The sequence below is a fragment of the Petaurus breviceps genome, unplaced genomic scaffold (assembly GCF_028583685.1).
Source record: "Petaurus breviceps papuanus isolate PSGF00001 unplaced genomic scaffold, PetGlider_PUasm1.0 90769, whole genome shotgun sequence".
In the NCBI taxonomy this organism is placed as follows: domain Eukaryota; kingdom Metazoa; phylum Chordata; class Mammalia; order Diprotodontia; family Petauridae; genus Petaurus; species Petaurus breviceps.
This window is the reverse complement of record NW_027187341.1, coordinates 2,599,254-2,607,722: the sequence shown is the minus strand read 5'-3', so window position 1 is coordinate 2,607,722 and position 8,469 is coordinate 2,599,254.

Genomic DNA, 8,469 nt, shown 5'->3' with positions numbered 1-8,469 from the left:
TCAATATACATTTAAAAGTCTTTGGCATAGGAACTAGTTTTCTTTGTTTCTCTGGTTAACTAAAGGATCGGTGTTGCCTTGCTACTCCAGACAGATGTCCCAACAGAGTTTGGACATGTTAATCAACCTTGGCAAGATTCACAGAGTCTGGGTCCCTAAATCACCAGATTTCAGTGATGTCAATACACATTTTATTCTAACATACATCCTTTGTCAGTATCATGGAGTCTACTGCCCTGGGAATTTAGATTCTGTCACAAGCTAGAGCCTTGTACTTTAGTTTAAGCTCACAAACATTATGAGAGACATGGGGTGATAAAACAATCAAATCTACTCTTTTCTGCTTTTGTTTAACATGTCTGTCTTTGGATTATAAATGTCTACCTTTCTTCCAAAACCTCTTAGCCAATAACAACATTATAAACATATATGTGTATACTGTGTGTATGTGTAAATATGTATATACATATATTTGTTTATGTATATGAATATATATACATACAGATATACTATGCACATACATATATATGCTATGCACATATAGATGTATGCGTATTTACAATATACTATATACATATACAAATGAGTGTGTGTGTATATATGCTTAAATAAGTGCATGCATATACATAAATAAATGCATTATTTTTCATTATGTATTCAGAGACATCTGAGAATTGTTCTGCTAGCTTTTCTTCTATCACTTGGGATGTATCACCACTCTCTGTTGACTTTTAAAGCAGAATAATTGCCAGATATCATGGGTGAATGAATAAACCACCATCACATTCCCCAAACTACCCATATCTATCCTGTACAAAATCACAAAATCAAAGAGATTGGAAGGGACTTCAGCTGCCATTTAGTCCAAACTATATCTGAGCAAGGTAGCTAAGTGGCACAGTGGATAGAGAGCTGGGTCTGATGTCAGGAAGATTCACCTTCTGAGTTCAAATCTGGCCTCAGACACTTTGAAACTGCCTGTGTGACCTGGTCAAGTAGCTTATCTCTGTTTGCCTCAGTTTCCTCATCTGTAAAATGAGTTGCAGAAGGAAATGGCAAAGCACTCCACTACCTTTGCTGAGAAAATCCCAAATGGGGTTATGAAGAGTCAGACATGACTAAAATGACTGAAGAACAACAGCAACAAAATCTGACCAAAACTCCCTTCTAAAACATCGCAACAAGTAATCATTCAGACTCTTCTCAAAGACTTCCCAACCTTCTTTTTGCACAATTCTAATTGTTAGGAAGCTTTTCCTTGTATCTAGATTTAAATGTTCCTCTCTACAATTACCAACTGCTGTTCCTATTTCTACCGACTGGAGCTAAACAGAATAAGTCCAATATCTCTTTCACATAACAGGGTGAAGAGAGCTACTTACTAGAAGACAGTTATTCCTCCTTCAGTAGAATTACTGAGAACATTGCCACCAAAACCAAGAGAGAATAAATAGCTTACAAAGGGTGTTTCCTCTAGGTGTCAGACATTTGGGAACTAAAGTCTTAAGTTTATTTAAAGTGCCATTAAACCCAGTACAAAGGCTAAGAATCTTGAGATTTCTCTTCAATCCTTGGGTCTTAAATACATGTAATTTTTTTTTGTTACAAGTTGAATTCTGAGTATTACAATACCCCTGGTTGACTTCTTTTTAAGCTATCTGTTATTCCCTAAAATATAGCCTAGACGATAAGATGGATGGCACATGGTTAATGATCTTTTCAAATTTGGGAGGATATTTCTTAGAATTCTTTGAGGTCTTGGAAAGAGAAGAAAGCCCTATGGGCTGTTGTAAAGGAAAGGGATATTTATTTAAAATTCAGTGATGGCTTTCAGCTCACTAAAGTCAGTGCCAATCCTCCAAAGAGAACCACATGACAGTAATAAAAGGGCATTCCACAAAATAAAATATACAAGAGAGACAAATATAACCAGAAGTCTAAATAATATCTATAATGTGTCATCTAATGGCTCTCAGGTAGTATGATTGTCTAGGGCCTCCCACAGCAAATCACAAATCTGGAACTGAGCCACTGAGACAAGCAAATCCTCCTGCTACTGCTGCAGAGGGAAGTCCCTTTGTGAGGTTCTGACAGCCTGACTTCCAATCAAAATACCGGATGGATTATTTTCCACCATGCCAGTGCATGACATATCTGTTTGGATGTCTCATGAATTCTTTCTCACACTATCCTGGTTCTCTTTACATGGCCCTCACTTAAACCACTTCTCCAGACCAAGATTCTTTTTTTTTTTTGGTCTTTTTTTTGGAGGGGGGAAGGCAGGGCAATTGGGGTTAAGTCACTTGCCCAAGGTCACACAGCTAGTAAGTTTTAAGTGTCTGAGGTTGGATTTGAACTCAGGTCCTCCTTACTCCAAGGCTGGTACTCTATTTACTGTGCCACCTAACTGACCCAGATCAAGATTCTTTGTAACCGTACAATGTATTTGCTTTATTTCTTTTGATCAAGCTGTACCAGGTCCCAAATTTCTCATAGAAATACCACAATCACCACAGAAATAATTTTTAAAACAGAACAACCAATTATCAAAAAGATTGAAATGTGCATTGTCAAAAATATGTAATTTCCTCTCACAATCAAAGAGGCCTTAAAGTTTTGAGTTGTATTACTAGAAAATCAGAAATAATTGAGAGAAGAAATAGTATCTTGGGGACTATATGATGAAGGTCTTGAAAATAGGATGATAGATGACCAAGTCCTAAATTTTTATGAATTAAAAATAAAAATAAATTAAAAGAATCACAGGTTTTACCCCTACTGAGCAAAAAAAGAACTGCTAAAAGCTTGAGGCAGAGCACAGCAAGATTTCCTATTCATTTAAAAAAAGGGAGGAGAGTGGAAAGAGCAAGGAAATTTACATCAGAAGACACATGAAATGAAAATCCAAGTTCTGAATAAAATCAACAAAAGTTTACTGTCAAGGTTCAAAGCACTAGCACCTCCTCCCAACGGGGCGCCATCTTAATGTTACCTGCACAGCATCCTGTTGTGTTTAAATTTTGCAAATCTGATCTTTAACTGTGAATTTCCATCCCCCTGGTTAATCTAAGTCGGAGCCTTAATGTCCTTTTGATGTCATTTTTTTGCAAGTGAAGCTTTTTAAAGCAATGTCTCTATTACACAGAATGTGTGATGCATTTTTACCAGTTTATTAAAAAGAAGAAGCTTTAGAAATCATATTTCCTCCATAGATATAACGAATACCAATGGAAATGCAAGCAGTCAGATGATCTGCATGTACCTCCTAAAACTACTAGATCAGAATAGATGATGAGTAGGGAAGTATCATAGTCTGGAAAAATCAACAGGCTCTCCAAAAGACTGAAAAGGCAGCAAAGTGGACCTCAGATACTTACTGGCTGCGTGACCCTGGGAAAGTCATTTAACCTCTGCTTTACTTTCCTCATCTGTAAAATGGTGATAACAATACCTCTTATGGTTGTTGTATAGATAAAATGAGATAGTAAGTGTAAAGCACTTTGCAAACCTTAAAGTACCATACAAATGTGAAGAAATAGTAGAAGTAGTAATAGTTGGTAATTAGTAGAAGGAAAAGTAATTAGTAGTAGGATATAAGTAGTAATTAGTAGCAGTAATAGTAGTATTTGGAGACAGCTAGTGGCTCAGTGGATATAATGATGGGCCTAGAGTTAGGATGATTTGAGTTCAAACCCAACCTCAGTCACTTACTGGCTGTTTGACCTTGAGCAAGTCACTAAACCTATTTGCTTTAATCCACTGGAGAAGGAAATGGTAAACCACTCCAGTATCTTTTCCAAGAAAACCCTATGGACAGTTGTGACCCCTACATCACAAAGACTAGAACACAACTGAACAACAGCAATGAGTAGTTGTAGTAGTAATTAGTAATTAGCAGCAGCAGCAGTAGTAGTAGTAGTAGTAGTAGTAGTAGAAGTGTTAATAGAAGTGGTAGTACTAATGGTATTAAAAATTCTAGTATTCTGTTCAGCACATGTACCACTGACAACTAGAGGTCATACATACATATCAAAAAAACATTTCCAAAATATGGACATTAAAATTCATTTTATGAAGAAAAACAAAACAAAACATTCCGAATCTTCTAATTTATCTAGGATTTATAGCCACTCTGCTTCTCAAAAGAATTTGAAGGAAGCATCATCTTAGCTATTTGGTTTTCATGGCCTAATTATAGGTGTAAGATCAGCACAGACATTACATCAGGAATGGCATACGTATGATAGGGCTTGTTGGTATCGAAGCTCTTGTTTCAGTGACATCATGTAGGCCATAAATTCATAAAAGTAGAATAAATAATGATCTGTTTAGCAGATCTTTGGGGAGATGTGAGGTTAGATGAGGTCATACCTATTCATTCACTCCCAGATACATAAAACCTAATGGTACAATAAAGAGAGGAAGGAGAAGCTATTTCCTAATATGATTCATCTTATTTCCCAATTACAGTTATTTCTCTAATGTAGTCTTTACCACTGAATCAGTGTCTACATTATGTATTTTGTTCTAAAAATCTCTCTTACTGTGCCATACTAGTCAGTCTCCTCCAGGGGGAAATTGAGCATTATCCCAGTGGGGGACTCTACTCTTTTCTGCTTTCATTTGGGGCTGAAGATGTATCCTGTTCTCCCTGGCAAGTATCCTTAATAATGACCTGACACAGAAAGATATCAGCCATGCTTGGTGCAGTTAGTATTAAGGCAAGGGTTCTTAATCTTTTTTGTGCTATGGCCTCCTTTGGCATTTTGGTGAAATTTATGAACCCCTTCTCAGAATAATGTTTCTAAATGCATAAAACAAAATGCATAGGATTACAAAGAAAATCTATTATATTGAAATTATCAAAATATGAAAAAAAAAGAAAACCAAACCCACAGACCCCAAGTTAAGAATCTATGGTCTAAATCAGAAGTGTCAAACATGGCATCACCCACCAAATGCAGCCCACAACACTACTGAGTACAGCCTGAACCAGATTAAAATGTAATTGAGAAATAATTAACAACAACAAAATCCACAACAGAACACAGATAATTTTGATATTTGATTTTCTGAGTCAATATACAGCCATGGGGCTCCTTAGTGGCCCTGTTTCTAGCATTGAGATGAGAATAGACAAGCAATACAGATAGTTGTGAATCTGTCTCATTAACACATACTTAGGAAGGAATTACCCCAAAGTCAGCATAAGATAATAAAAAAATAAGTGTTTAGAAATGGTGAGAGCAGCTCTACTTTTCAAATTTTGCTCTTTATCCACAGACCCCCTAATACCTTAGAATTTTTGTACCTGGGACAAATAGCACAAATCATGTTTATTGAGAATACTAAAATCTTACCCAGGCTGAGTCATGTAAGAGAACTGAAGAAAGGAAAAAAAGAAAGGGACCCCAGTATACACATTCAAGACTATTGCTGAATAAACTACCAAACAGAAGCCATGGGGCAGGAAACTGGACAGGGTTGAGTATGAGCTCACTCCATCAGACTACCTGCTTTTTTTTTCTATTTTTATTAGTTATTCCTGTTAACTAGATGCTAAGCTTAGTTCTTTTTTATATTGTAAGAAATACACAATTGTTATGAGTACCCTCTAAATCCAGTGTTCTCAATATCTGGTGCCCTCAAACTTCAGCAAGGTTTCCCTCATCCTAGTTAAAACACTCACTGACATTGGTCAAAATGGGTTTATTGTATCCTTCAGTCACAACTAAAGTTGGGAGAAGAGATGCCTCTAAAACTACTTGTGAAGGAAGTGTTCACTAAGTGATATCTGCACAGTAGTGCATTATTGGTAGAGCTGTGAATCAGTACTCCCAATGAGAATTTATCAGTATTATGAAAAAAGAGAAACTTGTAAAGATTTACAGGATCTGATACAGAGTGAAGTAAGCAGAGTCAAGAAAACAATATACATAATGACTACAACAGTCTAAATGGAAATCACAATAACTACAAAAACATCAAAAGTAAATGTGAAATTACAAAGAACAAACTTTGCTCCAAGGAAGAAATATGAAAATATGCCCCCATTCCTTTGCAGAAGTGGAATACCCACAGGTATGTTACATTGCTTATATCTTCAGATTTTTTTTTGATGTATTAATCATTTTTTTCTCTTTTTCTTTTTTTCTGTTCTTTTAAAAATATGTCATTTTTTATATGTTACTCTTGGGATGAAGAGAAACACTGGGGAAAATTCAAGTGATCTAAGAAGAAAAATACATAAACTTTTTTTTAAAAAAGTAAAACATGGAAATGATACCAGTGAGCCCAAGACAAATCCTCAGAAGGGAAAAGCAGTATTGTCGACAAAGAGAAAGTATGTTGGGCTAAGAGACTGAAAATCAAGGTTCAAACCAGCTCTTATAAATTCTCACTAGCTATTTGACTATAGTCAAGTTATAAGCATAGAGGCAAAGAGAGGGGAACCCTGTAGTTGGCCCTCTCTTGATATGAGTGGCTTCATTTTAGAATTAGCCTCTTCTTCAGTGAGAATGTGGCAAATCCCTATACCCGCCTTAATTTATATCCATCCCAGATTGTCCTTCAAGGATAAGACAGAGAAAGAAAAGTTGTTCCTCATAAGTATAGAAGAAATAAGTTGCTTTGCTAAGCCACATACACCCAGATCTCCTCCCTTACAAATCTAATTTTAGAGAAAAGTCCTAAATGGACAGTTATATTCAGCTTTCATCATAGCACATTGTTTACCTTAGGGTATAAGTTTCTTATCTGCTCTATTGGGATTGGGACGGGAGGAGAACTCTTCTATAGACACACCCAAGACATTTGTCTGTGGAAGACTTTCCTTTATTCTTCTTCATTTCTGTTCTTTTGGTCATACATTTATTAAGTACCAGAGGCAAAATTTGACAAAGTTTTTTTATACTCCAAGTTCAGCATTCTACTGTTTCACCTCTCTGCCTTTGGATAAAGTAAATATCATTCCCATGGTCTTATCTCCTACTGGAGTTATTTCAAATATAATTTCTGTGAGCTGGTATTCTAAAACTTGGATTCGATTACAAAAGGCAGTTATTATATCCACCTATGTAATAGGCAGCAGAACATTAAATATAAAAGAATGAAAGCAGCATAGTTCCTCTCTTGGTGCCCTTGCATTAGCAATGAGTATATTTGGCTTTCTTTGTATCCCCAGTGTTTGGCACAGTGCCTAGCAGAGAATAAGTACTTAATTAATACTTATTGATTGATGGAAATCAATTTGAACCAGAACTGTTTTATATCTGAACTCCACTGAATAAGATGAGAATGAGATTACTACAACAATAATATCTACTATTACTACTACTACTACTACTACTACTACTACTACTACTACTACTATTACTACTACAACTACTACTACTGATGATGAAGATGGCGATAATGATAACCAAAATTACAAAGAGGTCATCCTTAAGGATCCTAGATTTCATGATCATTGTAGATTATGTAAGGAACAAATGGAGTAAACAACATCTTATTGAAATTTGTAAAAAATTATACAGAATGCTTAGAAAGACATGACTTGAAGACTAGAATTGGACAACAGGACCTTTGTATCTTTGATGGATTAATATATATGAAATCTCAATACTACAAATAAAGACCTCAAAATATCACAGAAAATTAAACCAAGAAATTGTTTTGGAATCAAATCATTATCATAATCTGGAAACAAATCATTATCATAATCTATCATTGTCTACCATTGTTAGGACATAACTTTGGACCATAAAATTTTAAAGAGACTGTTTTAATAGATGTTGCTATGACAAATACTCATAATCTGCAAACTACATAGAACAAAAGCTTTTGTTCAAAATAAAGAAATTTGACTGAGGAGATAAAATTATGTCACCCTTATTCCTGTCTATTAGCAGAGTTGTACCAACATGCTTTCAGTGAGCTTACAGGAAATGACTTTACATTCCAAGACTTACTTACTCATTTACAAAAAGCTTCTTGTTTTATTTCCTTTGCCATAACACATAGAACAATGAATATAAAGAAATAATAGTAACAGAATAGTGATTTGTCCTAGAAGTTAGTTTTTTTTGTTTTTATCTAAAATTCTTTGAAAGAAATGAGAATATTGAGAAGCCATAATGAAAATAACTTGCATTTTAAGGTTTGCAAACTGCTTTACTAATATTATCACATATTATTCTCTCAACAACCCTCAGAACTAGGCATTATTATTATCCCCTTTAAATAGAAGAGGAAACTGAAGCAGATGAAAGTTATGTAATTTGCCCAGGTAACCACATAGTTAGTGACTGAGATTAGATTTGAAATCAGGTCTTTTTGATTCCAGGTCCAAGACTCTATCCTTTGCACTATGCAATTGCCTCAAAACAATTTGACAGACAGACAGACAAGTAGATAGATAGATGATAGATAGATAGATAGATAGATAGATAGATAGATAGATAGATAGAT